The sequence below is a fragment of the Anopheles moucheti genome, chromosome 2 (genome assembly GCF_943734755.1).
Source record: "Anopheles moucheti chromosome 2, idAnoMoucSN_F20_07, whole genome shotgun sequence".
In the NCBI taxonomy this organism is placed as follows: Eukaryota; Metazoa; Arthropoda; class Insecta; order Diptera; family Culicidae; genus Anopheles; species Anopheles moucheti.
In genome coordinates, this window is record NC_069140.1 from 57492434 (window position 1) to 57509418 (window position 16985).

Below are 16985 nucleotides of genomic sequence, written 5' to 3' on the forward strand. Positions count from 1 at the left end.
CAATTCTATGCAAATGTGCACAGCCATATCGCATGATCATACATGGATCGTTTTTGTTATGACAAGAGCACCTTTTCTAATGATTGCACCAATCGTTTATGCATTCAACGCGCGTGCTGCCAGCTGCCTGCTATTTAGAATACAGATGTCTTGATTTGCACACAAACAATTTAAGCACGAGATGGAGATTTGGTCATTGATGTGATTTAGATCGATTGTTTAATGGTGAAATTTTGCATATATTATCTGTCTGCTGCTAAAATAGGGATGCTGAAATTGTAATTCTATTTCTGCTTACGTTTGCTGTATCGTGTATGTAACGTAGATCGTGAGCTTTTATCGGGCAAAAGTTTCAAACGAGCGTGGCACACTGGCCAGAGACCTCAAACATATATACCTTTAATCATTGGACTTTAATCATTATATTGCAAAAGTTGCTTCAATTAATTTGAATATTTAATGATACACTACCAACTTTAATCAAAACTAATCTTCTATTTTAAAGTCAATTAAACCGCGAATACAACTACTCCTACTACTACTAATAATATTAATAATACCTTTTAGGTTACTAATATAAAGTAAGCCAAATGGAAGATAATTTATATACATATGTAACGCTAGCTTGGCTAAAGATATTACTGCATGAAGTAATAATCTGTGTACTTACACCGCCAATTTCTACGCACGCCATACTCCTACCGGAATCAATACCTCACCTCCCCAAGAAGATCAATTCCACAATTAATGTGTCAAATGAAACCCATAATTAACTCTTTTCCCCGTCGCCATGTTCTCTATCCGAACGAAAGTTACACGTAAGTGGGTACACATTGTAACCGGTAACATTTTCCAGGCATGCACTACATCCAGCCATGCACAAAAGTGCATCCTCCACCACACGTAATCCGCACGCGGCGGCCCCCTAAAGTTCATCCGTTAGATAACGCCTGTTTTGTCATCGTCCAGCAATCCAGCCAACGGTCCATCGATCGGTGACTGCCAAATGTTAATTTTTCGCGCCAATAGAGGAAAATGATGCACGACCGACCCCCTTCGTCCATTACGTTTGCGCGGGGCTTTGTCTGTGCTGCAAACGCAGCCATTCCTCCGGGAAAAAGGCCACACGCTTTTCCTTTTGGCATCTTGCCTATATCCCACAAACGGATGGCGTTTGCTAAATGCAATGCAAACAGCTCCAGCTTGTAATTTCGCTTAGTAGTACGCGATGGTGAAGATCGTTTGTAAAAATTGAAAAAAAAGCAGGCGAAGAGTGCTAACGCACCAACAACAAAGGAAGAAAAACGCAAACGGAACTGGCACAGTGAGATGTTGCAGTGGTGATAACTTTGTTGTCGCTGTTCTCCCATGCAGCTTACCGCTGAAACCCAGTCCTATCGGAGCAGAAACTGATGCTTTTTGCCGGGGTGTTTTTTTTTTGTGCACAAAATTGTAGAAAAAGCGAAAGGAGACCCTTCAAGGTGATCGCCACCGCGGCCTAGCCGAGCTGCATTTGATGGACGACGCAAACGGTAAGAATTGGAAGCGCTGCAGTTGCCGCGCACCATTAGAAAATGCACATCTTTCGGACTAGTTTCAGTCGGTCAAGAGTGTAATTCGGTACAGGCTCGTGGTGGCTCAGATCTTCCCATGGCATTTCCTGCGCGCAAATACCACTCAAGTGAAGGTGCGCTTTTTATTATGATTTGATACCTTTTCGGAGCATCGCCATAGAGGTCGCGGCTGGCCAGTGACGTGAAAAACGCGGGAAGAATTCAATTACCCCACTATCCACTCCAAATGCTTCACAACCATGGACCGTTGCATTTAATCTGAATGAAAACGTTAATGATAATTGCGTGCAGTTCGGTGTACAGACGGCGCAAAGCAATCGTTCCCCAGCGCTGGTGACCGAAACCGACCGTTGCCGCGCAATGCCGCGTCGGTCAGAAATTATATCTCCCTAACCCGGCCGCTTTTGGGGAACCATTGATTCAAAGGATTCGGCGAAAATGCGGGCTGTGTCTCAATAGGAACGGACACTTCAAAACGATAACACGTGGTGAACATGATAATTAAAACGTTTGTTGCTGGACAGACGGTTCATGAGGCGCCTGCTAATGATAACTTTCAAATTAATTGAAATGTTGTCGTTGCAAGGGCACCACTGATGAAGCAGTCAAACACTGAAGGTAACGCGTAGAGAGTACGTTTTATTTGCCAATTGGTTGACATCTAACGTAAGCATAACAATTAAGCATTTGCATAAGTTTAAGGTAACAGCACCGATTTAGTACTCCATACGTGTAGAAGAGTAAATTGATAAATTTTCAGAAATTTCTGCATTGGCACTTTCCCTTTTTTTTCGCACTAACACATGCCTTACCTTTGGCCGATCCACACTGAAAGTGATTGTCGGCCCAATAGACGCGTGGCATCAGTGGCGGTCGAAAGGTCGAAAGGCACACCGGTGGTGTCTTATCTTTGAAGCGGGAAAAATGCACCGATCAGATACGAATAATGCAAAGAGACACTAGATTTTGTCGATGCTTCTGCTTAGCTAGCAAACTCAGCAGGAGCATTATCGACACAAAAATATGTTTGTAATTTGGGACATGTTAAAACGTAAGGTTTCGTGCCTGAGAAGGTGGTCAAGCATTGTGTAACGTATTTGGAAAGGAGAATTTGTTATCAGCATCTGCGCATCGTGCAGGTGGCTAAAGGCGCATGCAGAGTGATTCGATGAATTTAAAAATGAAATCGTTATGTTACTCAATACCGCAACCGCAAAGAGACTCACGATATCAATTAAAAAATCATTTACAACTAAATACATTTGTAGTCGGTTTTCAATAACTAACCATCAAAAAGGATTCCTAACGAAGCATTAGTTGTCTTAACAATAGTTATCAGTACCAGTTGCAGTCAGCAACAGTTGCTTTAAACTTGGGTATTTCCCACATATTTGGAAAACATCCAGAATTTGTAGCAATCCCTAAAAAAGGCAAAGACTTGACGAACCCAGAAAGTTTTTGGCCTATTGATTTACAAAGCTGGCTGGGATTTTTTTTATAGCTGATAGAAATACGCATTCGTTCTCATACAGATATTAAGAACATAATACCAAAATATCAATTTGGGTTTCAGCCAGAACTCTCAACAACACATCATTTAGACTGATTGACAAAAAATCAACATAACAAAATTAACACAATTTTACGATTAACAAATTGATGAATAGGAAAACAAAAAAATCAATAGGGTTAGTTATGGTTAATGGAGAAAAGACTTGGGAATCATATGGCATGGCGTTTAATTCTTACTAAACAAACTCATATCTGGCAAATTTCCTTTATATTTGATCAAACTAACTAAATCTTTTCCCTAAAATAGACAAAATAGCGTATGCATAGGTCGTGTAAAATCAAAAACGTATGATTCTGTTGTTGGTGTTCCATAAGGGAGCACGTTATCCCCACTACTATTTAGTATTCATACCTCAGATATCCAAACGATATCCAAACGATAGCAATATTTGTAAATTTATGTCTATATAACGACGATTTTGCTTTCTGATCATCATAAAAATTTCATCATAAAAAAATTTAATCATATAGTAGATATTGTATCATATAGCAGATAGAAAGTGGAAGTTGTAAATAAACGGTGTCAAAACAGAGGCAATATTTTTACGAGGTACACATCAACTCGCAGACTACCACAATACAATAAATATAAATTTTTCAATAACATATAGAAAACATATATGAATATAACATTAGATAAAAGGCTAACGTATAAAAACGACATAGAAAAATAGTGCAAAAAATCTGGCAACATACTGAAATCTTTATTCCAAGGTGGATTTATAAAAACAAGCTTCTTCTATATTCTGCCTGCTTCAGGCCAAAGCTCACATACGGCGCACAGATTTTTTAAAATTGTGCCATAACTAAGAAAAACAAATTACACATGACTCAAAATAAAATTAAACAAAATATTCTAAGCAATCCTATATAGCAGAGTACAACGTTACTTCATGCTCAAACCAATATGGACAAGTTAGAAGAATACATTACCAGCATGAGTATAAAACACTGTAATAACTGCTTAGCAAGCGAAAATCCAATCGTATAACAACTAGCGCACTAGCCTTGTTGGCATAGTATTTAAGTAAGTCACACTTCTACTACTTCTTCTACTACTACTACTTCTTCTTCTACTACTACTACTACTACTACTACTAGTAGTAGTAGTACTACTACTACTAGAACTTCTACTTTTACTACTGCGGTAGTTGGCATATTTTTTTTTGCTTTAAAGCTTCTTCAGCCACTTCAGTGAGAAAACCGTGTGATAGAGATATGAAAATAAACAATTGGGAAATGAAAACTATTTGCACTTAATAATGGTCGTAATAACTTACTTGGCCATACTTACATGAATTGAATCACAAAGCTTAAGGGGTTTCATCAGAAGCTCAAATATAAAATATTGTGGGTATTTTAAAGCAATGTTTTTGATAGAATGAAGAAAAGAAGAAAAAGAAGAAGGATTCGTGCCTTCCTTAACTCAAAATATGCCCCATATGTGCTCTAGTGAACTTGCTTCACTGCAAGCGTAATCACCGTTCAATGTTTGTTTTTTTTTTTGCGCATAAAATTTGCCATCCGTCACCGAAACCCGTTGATGTGCGTAACACTACGTACGTGACACTCACGGAAGGTCAACGGCATTAAGTACTACTGACCTATTAGGCTCCATGTGTCCGGAGCCATCACATGCGGATGTTACGCTTCTTCGCGAGCAGCACGGTGTGTTGTGACTGCACAAGATATCATACCGGGCGATGAATATTCGTGCGCAGTACGACGGTAGCTAAAACAGCAGCGGAAAAAAAAACACGAAATAATAGCTTCGAACACATTGAGAGTGAGAAAGCGACGTTAATTGTTTGCAAAACATCTTTTGCGCATGCAGAAGCATCTTCGGGTCCGTCATCCCTGGTACCCTCCACGATGTCGTCCAGTGTGTTGGAATAGGCCAAACGCTTCGTTAATGGTACACAATTAATCACTGATCGCTATCCATTTTTTTATAATATGATTAAACGCCTGTCAGCTTGGGACCCGTTGTCAACGTTGATGCTGTTGTAATCTTTGGTGGACTCAAAATTAACTCCAACTAGGCTCGATATCGTGTTACAAGTGTGTCGAAAGTACATCACCAGAACGGCTGCCAAGGTGCTTCGTTCGATTTTATGAAGTCACTTTTGTCTGGGATGAATGTGTTGTGGGACATTTGGTGCCCAGCAGCCATCAGGTGCAGCGTGAAGGATCAACAAAACCAGGCTAAATGGGGGTAGGAACGGCCAAAATGAAATAGACCGGTTTGGTTGCTGCTTCGACAAACTCCCGCGGGATCAATTGCGAGAACATCAGTATGAAAGAAATGGCATCAAACCAACACAAAACTGCAACTACCCGCTCGGTAGGTCATCTTCGGCAAGGGGTTGTGGACCGATGACAACAACAACAGCAGTGGCCCCATTCGCGAAACTTCACCGTGCCAGGGGTCGGTTACGTTTCCGCGTACGGGAGACAAAGCGACGGCGATCTCCACCAAACCCCGGGCGTTGGTTGCATCATGCCGCTCGTTCCCGGTTGTGTGATGATGCACCAAGCTGCACCAGGAGTCACGTTCGGGGTTAAGTAGCAAACGAGCAGCCGGGTACGGCACACGGGTAAAGCAGCTCGATTGTAATAGTAATAATTAAATCGTTAAAGCCCACAACCTGTATCGTGCCGGTAATATCAAGTCTGCAATCTGTAAGCGGCAAAGTCAGAAGTCTTCCTCCAACCTGACAGGTCAAAGACAGAAAAAACAAAAACTAAATTTTTCTCTTTTTTTTCGTACCGCTTTAAGACACTTTTTATACTTCTCCACCCGTGCATCATCTTAGATCGCAATGAAATTGGGCGTTGTTGCATAAATTCCCCCACTCTCCACTAGCGCTAGCGCGTACGCAAGCTTCACCGTGCGTGCGTTTGACTTCTGGTAGGGAAATAATAAAACTCATCCGAAACAAAAACAAAATTAAAACCAGTCGTCATCGTCCCCTTAATGGATCGTTGCTTCCTTTCTCGCAATGGCGGAAGCTCGTGTGCGTGGTTCCCACGACGTTGGAGATTTTTTGTTTTTTAGTCTCGTTTCACCACACAACCGTTTTTCTCAGCAATTCGTTTGAAGGTTTCAATTTTTGGCAGCCACCCAAAGCGTCTGCTTTGGCAGAAAGCTTCGCACGTTTGTCAAGTGTGAAGCAGTTTCCTTTCACGGGAGGAAAACCATTTTGTGTGTGCGGATTCAATCGGCCCGACAGAGAGTTCGCTGTAAGAGGAATGATTCAAATCGTTTCTCATAGTAAATAATAGTAATCGAATATGTTATTTCATCATGACTAGTGTGTCACCTGTTCTGTTGTTATCATTAATATGGCATAAACAGCAAATGATAGAAAACTTCCAATCGTGCTATCTCATAAGATGATAAATATAAACTATAAGAAGGAAACGTACGTAAACATTTTTTTATGGTTAACATAAAATTAGAAGAAAGGCCTTTTGTTCCTGAATTTTTATTCAATTACTACAAGAATAAAATATTCCTGCTGTTAACTGAAAAAAAAAACATTTGCAATTTTGTCAATTTATTTTGATTTATTTAAACGCAGAAAAAATACAACCCGGTTAAGTGTTGATTACGCTTAATGTAACAGACGAGGTGGCCGAGAGGTTAAGGCGTTGGACTGCTAATCCAATGTGCTCTGCACGCGTGGGTTCGAATCCCATCCTCGTCGTCGTTGGAGTTGTTAAAAACAATCAGTTTTAGAGTTGTTTGGAGGGGAGAGGAAGGAGTATAAACGATACATTATTTTTGTTATGCCAGATGATAAACACTCTTGGCAAGTGATTGGGTTGAGTTAACGGCTAACAAATAGGGGATGGAAGCAACTTCTAAACTGACTTGATTGATGATCTATCTCAGGCTTATTCTTTATGACTACAAAAGATAAGCATGGCCTTCTAGATTACATTTCGTTTGGTGCAGATTTTGAGGTTGTTTATAGTTTGGCTCGAAGAACCGTTTCACAGCTTACATTTTCCATTCGCTGTGTAAATATTAATGGGCTCTTTGTATGGTAACAACGCACCAAATGTTCTTCTTGTTGTCAACGACTTTAGCGGCCGAAAAAATATTGTGCAGCTTTTATATCAACGCCATGCACAAGCTTAGTACATTGTGCAACAATAATTCCGCTGAATGTTAGCACACTAGCATGAGCAAAGGAACAGAATGCAGCAAATTGTTTTACGCTGATCGAACGCAATCGCTTGCTTGGTTTGTTAGTGGTAGATTGGCAACACACTCGTTTCGTCACCTGTGCACCAGGACGACGCCGATTGAACCTCCCCGGTCATATGCATTTGTTCCACTGCATTGAAGATGAGCGTGCCGAATGCGTTTCGCTTCCAAGCCCGTGCGCTCACCTTTATTAGGAAACGGTTTTCGCATGGTTATTTGCTTGCGGTCAACCGTTTTGTGTCATTTTTCTTCCCAAACAACAACAGGTAACCCAGGTGGGAGGGATGAAATGGAGTTATACACACATGTTTTTTTTTCCAAAACCAAAGCCACAACGTGCAGTAGATGGGGCTTGCGGCGTACGATTAGAGACAAGATAAAGTAAGCCATAATTAGGGCTAACATGATTTTGCGACAAATCTTGCCTCTCACTTCGCAGCGGTACTAACCCACCACAGTCAGGGAAACCATTCGAAGGTGATGTTCACACATTCATGTCGGAGTTTATTTCCCCGTTCGGTGAACGTTTCAGCACCTGCGATGCACGTCGGGTGCAGCTCGACTCAAATCAAGATGTCACATATGCACAATGCAGCCGGCGGTTCCGATTCGTTTCGTTTCGCCTGGGAAAATGCAACGTGCCGGAAAAGTGTTATCGGTCACGTGGTGCTTTGAAGCTGCTTTTCATGCGAACTTGTCTGTTTCGATGTTTGTCTGGTATGGGGGTACATGTGCGATTAGGCTTGCAGTTTGAATCGTACTTGAAAAATTACGGAGCTAAAGTGTGGTTTGGCGTATGAAAAAAAGGTATTTAGCATTCTGTTTTGGACACACAATGGGAGAAATGATGGAAATGAAAAGTTTAATTGTATCTCTTAATAATGTAGCTATTAAAAATTAATAACAAGAATTTGGTACCATCATGGAATATTTCCAGTGTATTTTTAAATTTCAATTTTAAAACAGTACGGATTAAATTAACAACATTACAACGCTGAACACTTACAACGGCGAATGTGAGCGACTTATTAAGCATTATTACAAACGTTCTGACAAATGTGAATACACTGAAATTTGATGGCTGTTGGACAAATTGCCTCCAGCGGTTGGTCTCACGGCAAAGAAGCCAATGTTAAGCAAGCAAGCTCCCACGTACAGTGATGGTGCCGGTTGTTGTTTTTTTTTCCTTTGCTTGGCGGTTTGCTATGCGCTTTCGAGGGTAAAAGAGAATGTAAACGTAAGCTACGCGTGGTGGCGTTTGTTCTGGTTGCTTCCCTTTCGCCTCGGTGGAGGGAATTGTCTTGAAAGCAATCGCTCGTTGAACCGTGCGCATCATAAGCATGAAAGCCGTTTAGGATCGGTACAAGTTCACTCATCACGCACCGTTTTGGAGTTGGTGGTACTGATGCACAAGTTTAGTAAACGGTTTTAACTAAGCGACGAGAGGAAACCTGTTGGTATTGGATTTAGTGGCAGCAGTAGAAATCGAGCAGTTAAAATTAATATACGTCATGCAAAGCACAAACTTAACATACCATACCTTGTTATTTATCAGGCGCCACAACCGTTTTTCGGTCGAGTCCAATAAAAACTTAACACTACATTTTGTGCGATTTCGTTCCCCTGACACACGGATAGCACACAGTAGTGGTGAACGTGCTGTACGTTTGTTTAATTATTCAATTACATTTTATGGGTTTCCATTCGAGAAAATTCACACTCAAACTGTAATGTACACGAAGCGTAGATGAGGATGTTAACATCAACAAGTTCTCGTAAAGCATGAATCAAATTGGAAATACAAACATGGATAGCGTAATGTCTCCGTTACTTCATTCGTAACGATTCAATTAATGTTTTTTATCTAGCATAAATGTTTAATCAGACATTGTCCACTTTCATACTTATAAATATTTTTTTGTTTATCTGCTATTTATCTGCTCTTTTACATATTTTACTGTAAATATATTTTTTTATATTGCTAAAATATTCAATCGTTTAAAAAGACCAATACGACCTACCCGATCCTGAAGAAATAAAAAAAGATCGTTTTTAAAATCATAAACCAGTGAACCAGTGAACATATTCGCAACATTAACAAAACTCCCAGCGGATAGAGGCCCTAGGGAATGATAACAGCCCAGACCCTAGTCTCCCACAGGTGACATTAAACGGTGTACAAAAAAGTGTGCCAGCGGACCATAATGTCCAAAGTCTCTTAGTGGTACATTTTATTTTACACCATAGCAACCAACGAGAACCATTAGCCCCCGATCGATATGGAACGCGAAGGCACAGAAGCTGCCTACTACTGTCGGTAATGTTTGTTTTACGCTGTGCAGGTTGATGGAGGCAAACAAGTGAAAAATATGTTTCCACCCCTCCCGCAGCATAATTGACAGATCGATCGGGCAGTTTGCGTACGAGTGTACGCTTATTTCCCCTTCCGCAGGGCAACCTACGAGTCGGCCCGGACAGCGGAAAAAAAACTACCCACAAGGCAGATAATCTGCTGAATTATTTAAATTTCAATTGTTGCTTTTGGATGCGGTACGGGCTGGAGTCTCCGGCTGTTTGCGCCGTTAAAACAATGTATTTGGTCTTGGTTATTATGTGGGAAAATGAAAGAGAAAACAAGACATCTAAAAACCACCATCGTCTGACATCAGACAGCGATGGTCCTTACGACACAATTAGTTACACTTCGCCGTTTGGGCTGGATTTGGGCAGGGTAAAGGGTTTATTTTTTTTTGCAAATTGAAATAAAGAATCAGCAGCCATGTTTTTGTGCAGCTGCGTTTGAGATTGGTTTCAGATTTTGCACTGAATTTTCGCCAACCCAATGAGCTGGAAGCTGCACTGAAAAGCCACCGCTTGTCTGCCACTACGGTGGTGCTGGTGAATTAACCTGAAATTATCTGATTAAATATAAATAAACACTGATGAAACATTGGTTGTGGCGTTCCGAACCTGTGAGCGATTGTGCTGTGCACGGGTTCTGTGTGTTTTCAATGATTATTCTGGCTGTGTTCCCGTGCAATCAACGGTTCAGTGCAAGGTGAGATAGATGCAAGCGCAAGTTTATGGATCGTTGCGTTTTTGCTCTTGTTTTCGACACATTTTCGTACCATTCCGATGCTATCGACAAGCGGGAAAAACTGTGTATCGTTTGATTATATGGCGTGGAAAATTCTATTAGGCAAGAATGGTTCAGCAGCCACTGTACCTGAATTTTGCAAGTGAATGGGTTGTAAAATTCAACCATAAGAAGCAATAATGATTTTTTAAATACATGCACGTATGTGCGTATATCGCGAATTTTGAGAAAAAATCGTCTAAATGGAACCTTCATTTGTCATAGTGTTGCTTTAGAATCATTTAACATCATTTAACGAAGCTAAACTCCATATGAATCACCGCGTGCAAATTGAATAAACTTATTCACCCACTCTAAACCTGAACGAGTGGTGCACAATTTATTGGCCTGTCTGTCAAAAGCTATGTAGGGCGATCCTAGTAAGCGTTTATAATTTTATGGTTTCACTTAACTTTAGTCCCAGACGTTCTTAGCTAATGCGATGGCTCTTTCGAAATGAGTTTCGTAATTATGTGTTTAGGTTTATTGCACACTTTAAGATTGAAGAGCACCTTCAACGTGATTGAAGCCATACTCTTCTTTATGTTATTTTTACCTAACAAGATTTTAATTAGAAGTTAAGGGGTAAAAACATTGTTGCTCTTTATATTAACTATTGTGCAGCCTACCAACGTGGATGATATTGATGTAAACCATTATCTCCGGTGCTATAAAATATTCCTTTCACTTGTCTATTTACGAACCACACCCTGGATTAATTTCCGCTTAACGTAAAGCAAACCAAAAATCGCAGCTTTTCAAAACACTCAATACTCCTCGTCACACGCACTTCAACGCTTTCGGTCGGTGTGTTTGACGATGATGAAAAGCAAACCGAATACCGGAGTACCGATAATTATTTGCATCTCAAACACCGACCCAATCGCCAGAAACCGCCGTAATGATCGGTTCGTGTGCCTTATTAGTCTGACGTAGCGGACATTCAAGCTGCTCATTTCGATTTATTTGATCAGTTGAGTCGCGGGGCTCTGCTCTGCTCTGCGCTAAAAGCGTGCTAGAGTTCGAAACGTTTCGCTTCCGAACTCTTTCATAATGTGACGGCCAGCAGCATTCCGCCAGTGCGGGCTAGGAAAGAAATTGATGTAATCCATTCTCGGTGGACGCATAAGCGCCAATCGATGGCAGTAACGGTGCACTTTTTCATGCTAAGATGGGCACTAATGATACATGTAATTTTCTATTTGAATTAATTAGATAACTATTCGTGCAGTTAGACAATTTTTAATTTACTTTTACATGTTTTTCTTTTTATGATTTTCGAAGGCTAGGAAGAGAACATTTTTGTTTTTTTAAAGAACAATTATTGTTGAATTTATTAATAATACACCATGTTTACAAAGAAAATGAGTGTACTGTCGCAGGTGCTTTGTACTGAATAGGTTTGCTATTACTAAATATTTACTCTATGGATAGAAATTAATTCTGTGGAGATTGGAAAAGATAGGTTAGAATAGACTAACGATTCGGGAATTGCAAAAGAACAATTATAAAGTGGAAAGTGAAAAGGATAAACTTTCATATTGGACCTGTGTCATGAAACTAAACCTTAAACATTAGTACTAGAGCTAGCTATCATTATATCATTAACCAAACTAACCTACCCTATTACCGAAGAAAATAATAACAATATTTACAAGAAAAGATCTCTTATGAGCTCGAAGTTGGATTGTAAGCTGGTATTTTTAAGACGATCCAAATCAGTACGCATCCTCTCTTGTATTAGCGGAATTCGTGTTAATTTGTGGAGGCCGTGGGTGCTGTATCTAAGAGGTAAGTTTAGGATCATTTTTAGGATCTTGTTTTGAATTCGTTGTAGAATAAGCATATTGGCGGGGAGCATGTTCCCCATGCATTTGATCCGTATAGTATTGCAGGCAATATTGCTTGTTTATAGAGAATGATCTTGTTCTCCATTGTTAGTCCTCCATTCCTTTTGATCAGAGGATAAAGGCTCATCAGTGTCCCAAGGACTTTTGTTTTTATATGATTGATGTGCTGTTTAAAAGATAATTTGTGATCTATAACTACGCCAAGATAGCGAACATGGGAGTCCCATGTGATCGCATGGCCTTCTAGTTTAATACACTTTACACTACGCCTGATGGTGGAAAGCCACAAATTCGTTCTACAAGTTAATACAATACCTTGCGTTTTGGCACAGTTTGGCACAATTTTCCAGTCGTGGAAGTATTTTACAAATTTTGTTAATGCTCTTTGCAGTCCACCATGTAGACATGCCAGATATTTCTGTTGATATAAGATGGCGGTATCATCGGCATAAAGAGATAACTGAGTATTGTCGTTTAGTGCGGGGACGTCCGTTGTGTAACAATTATACAAGAGCGGTCCTAAGACGCTGCCCTGTGGTACACCTGCCTTATTTTCATAAGGTTCAGAGTATGTCGAACCTAGGTATACCGCCGATGTTATGCAGCTTAGATAACTTTGTATCATTTTTATAACATACATCGGAAAAAGTTGTTTTTTTAAGTTTGTAAAGAAGGTCCTGATGCCAAACATTATCAAACGCTTTTTCTGCGTCTAGCAAAGTGATTGCTGTAGATTTTCCAACAGGTTTACCTTCATTAATGATGTTTAACATCCTTTGTAGCTGATGTGCTGTTGAATGTCCCTTTCTAAATCCAAACTGAATTTCAGATATGGTGTTATTTGCATTAGAATGATCTTCCATCCTAGCATGCAAAATAGAGAACATTGTTATTATTTGTATAGTCTTTGGTGAACTTGAAATATTCGAATAATCTTTCTCGACGATCTTTACGATCTTATTTCAACAAGATGCCGATGGATGCAAATGCTGCACAATTTACGTAAAATACAATTTTAAGCTGAACAACTTTTCAGGTGACAAATTGTAAGAAGTAATCAATCAATGCTAAGCTAAGCAATTCGCACACGCTACAAAATGGGACCGAATGCAGTGTTGTTTTCTATATTTTTTCATTTTTTGCTACCAGATTCTAACCTCGCTGCAAGCGTCGAATCACTTATCGGTTGAAAATACGAGCGAAAGGAACCCCTGGTTGGTAGCGGTAGGCAAAACGCCAATGACGTCTAATGATGTCGGCACGATCTGCATCGATCAATGACAGAACCTGGCAATTTGGAACCGAATTGCTACCTTCTGCAGCATAGCAACGGATTTCGACGCTTCTCGCTCGCTGAACACCCGTTCGAAGGTTCTGCACAAAACATCGTTAAGAAACCGTCGCCCTACGTCGACAAATGGTATCACGACGCAAGCAAGACGATCTTTTCAATTCGACAAAACTTAAAACCGCGAGCGATATCGATCGCAGGCGCAACGTTATGCCTGATCATCATTATCGCAGATGCTGCTGCTCGCGATCGGTGTAGACGCGAACAACATAAATCATCGAGCATGTCTTCTGGCGCTCATCATTCTGATCGGTACCGATTATCTAACCTTCTCGGATGCATCTATGCAGGGACACCATTGGTGAACGCATGATTTTGAGCCATAAGAAACCAAGATGGGTACGTCTAGTGATAGTTTCAATCAATATCAGTAGCACAAGTATAATTAAAGCAGATATTAGCGAAGATAACATTGTCAGCTAGGGGGCATCGTATCGTATTATGGCGAGGGGTGATTGGAATTGTTTTCGATTGCAGTTGATTACCTTGCGCACTACGTCGATGCGTGAAAGCTACGCCAGCACAGGGAGGTGAAACTATCGAATCGCTCGATCATGGATGGTAAGCCTGATATGACAGTAATGGACATACAACAGGCAATTTCTTGCATTCATTCCCAAGGCCCAATCGGTAGATGTTGTCAACGGGGCGAACAAATATTGCCGTTTATCTTTGCGGCAACAACTTTCGACCTTCATTTTAAACATTTTTTTTTACCCGATTACCTTTAAAACATCGATCGACGGTCCTCCTTTTCGAGCACCGTGTTTGAGTACCGATTTCGAGCACTTCGCGACATACACCTAAGACTGGCTGAGTGGTGTGGAATGACACGTCTCAGTGTGAGCTAAACAAAAAAGAAACCGATTTTTTGAAGAAGGTTACCCAAAAATGGCGAAAGCGCAATCATTGTTTAATAAATTAATAAACACACACATCTACTCTCGATCTCAGCTGTTGATGAACATTTTCGACTTGTGGACGGTGAATTAACAGCCGGCATTCGGAAACATGGTGACCAAACCGGGCGAACCTGAAAAGGCGATACGCTGAAAGCCATCTAGTGCAAAAGCTCCAAGGGACCATTTTGGGAAAAATGATGGTACACTTCAGTATGCGACAATGTTTCATACGTACCGTACCACCTCGACAGGTCGATTGCGACGGTATGGCAGGTTGGCTGCGAGCGGTGCTAATAAATTCTGAATGTTGAGCGTTGCAAAAATTGAAAGTAAATCAAGGCTCCGGCTGGTGACTCAACGGTGCAGTAGATGAGTATCAACTTCATTTACCAGATGTTGGGATGATCTAAAACGATTAAAATGAAGACAAACCCCTAGTGGCAGTGTTGACACATATCATGTTCAATTTAACTTGAAATAGTTATTTCACAAGAAAAAATGAACCAAAATATTAAAATTGAAAATGTTCGATAAAAATGATCTTCATGTACCCAAAATGTTAAGCCTAAAAAAATGTCCATATAGGAAGGTGATTCCTACCAACTCACAACCTTATTTCAATTTAGATTTACATATTTGAAAACATTTCACGTAGAACAGTTCATTTGGAGCATTCTATGTCACCTTCATCTAGCCAGAAGACCCTGGAAACACTTTAAGGGTTGGTTCGTTCAAATTCATTGTAATGACATGACTTCCCGGAGTCCGCTTAGTCTTAATATTATAATTCATACAATATTAGTCCCAATATGTATATAACAGTATCACTACAGCAGCTCCTACAATGCCTTTTAATCCATAATCCCTTTCAAAAACATTCTCAAAAATTTGATCAATGATCCAAAGCTGTTAGTGAATAAATAAACGCTAAAAGTTTTACTTAGTTCCAACATCGTCTATCGCGATGAGTATTTCAAATAACCGTTTTTATTCAGGTTGTTATTATAACGACTAGCAGTCTCCACATTAATCTGATAAATGATTGGTGAAATGTTAAGCTATTTCAAATGTGCGATCACCTACATAGAAGGGCTTTTGTTTGCATAGTCATTGACCAAATCACAGTCGTATTGGAATCTTGCTTGTTCTTCTGTAACTCGAGCATTTCCGAGGATCTGTTCAATTCTTGGATGCAATTTTGTTCTAATGAATTGCATAAATTGCGCACGAAAATATTAAATCATCAAACCGACAGTAGCCATCCACCATGCGATTACCATTCACTTCTCGTTCACACTACAAACTGAAACATTTTCAATTCATCTTCAATAACTTTCCCCATTCACCATTTTCAAGCGTTTGCCTAACCAATCTGACTCTATGGAGTTGCCTTATAGAATCTTTTAGGAACATTCGTACGACTTGCGGAACGTATCATGGTTTCGGCACCTTGACGAACGACAAACACCGTCACGACTCAGTTGACTCGGAAGATTCATCATCCAAAGCCCAAAGCATCAAGCAACCTGATCGGCGGTTATTATTTTGTTTTGACGATAACTGTTTTTAACGATAACATATTGGAATATTGGTTATGTTCCAAATACAACTACAAACTCAATATAGTGATGACAATAAAAGGTACATAATTGTTACGTTCTAAGAAAGGGTTATTTCCTATATAGCACACACGTCTTATTTGATCGCCGGTTAGAATGAAAGGGGGCGATCATATTGCTTTTCGTTAACACTTCCACTTTGGCAGTGCTACCATGACAATAATAAAGTGTGAGAGATTGTTTCTTATTCTTGTTACTATCCGAAATACTTTAAATAATACAATTTAAACACATTTAGTGCCAAAACCTTTCTAAAACGATAAGCCGTACAGACGTACATCGCGATTGAACAAATGAGCTAATTACTCATGAAAAGGTATGTATTGTTGCTCTGCGCGCCGATTCAGAAAAGGGTAGCTGACCTTTAAGGTTTGATCGGAATGAATCAAATATCACATTTCTGCAAACCGCAAAGAGATCTAATCCGAACAAAAAAGGTGATAGGATCCGGCTCAACGAGCTCGTCCAATTGACCTCGTCCAAATCGTCTAATAGTCGCCTGTGCGGAGATCCGAAAGTAAATGGTTATAGTAGAAGATGCTGATTGTTCGTGTGATATGATTTAGCAGTATAAATGCTAATAGCTCATTTGCTTTGGCTCTCAGCCAGATGTGGCGGATAGTTTGGTGGAATCGGTCACGTTCATCAATCAACATGCAAAATATTGCGCAGAAATCTCGCTGTGTCCATTCAACCACAAACGACATGTGATACGTTTGGTTTAGTTGCCTAACTGCACCCTGAGGGCAGCAAATGTTTGATAAT

The 16985-nt window shown here is 40.1% G+C and overlaps 1 non-coding gene across 1 annotated transcript; it reads left to right on the plus strand.

The window, feature by feature from the left end:
- The first annotated feature begins 6774 nt into the window (after positions 1 to 6774).
- On the plus strand, positions 6775 to 6856 carry Trnas-gcu (transfer RNA serine (anticodon GCU)). The gene has a single exon. It is a non-coding gene; the product is annotated as a tRNA-Ser (tRNA).
- Positions 6857 to 16985: the final 10129 nt, after the last annotated feature.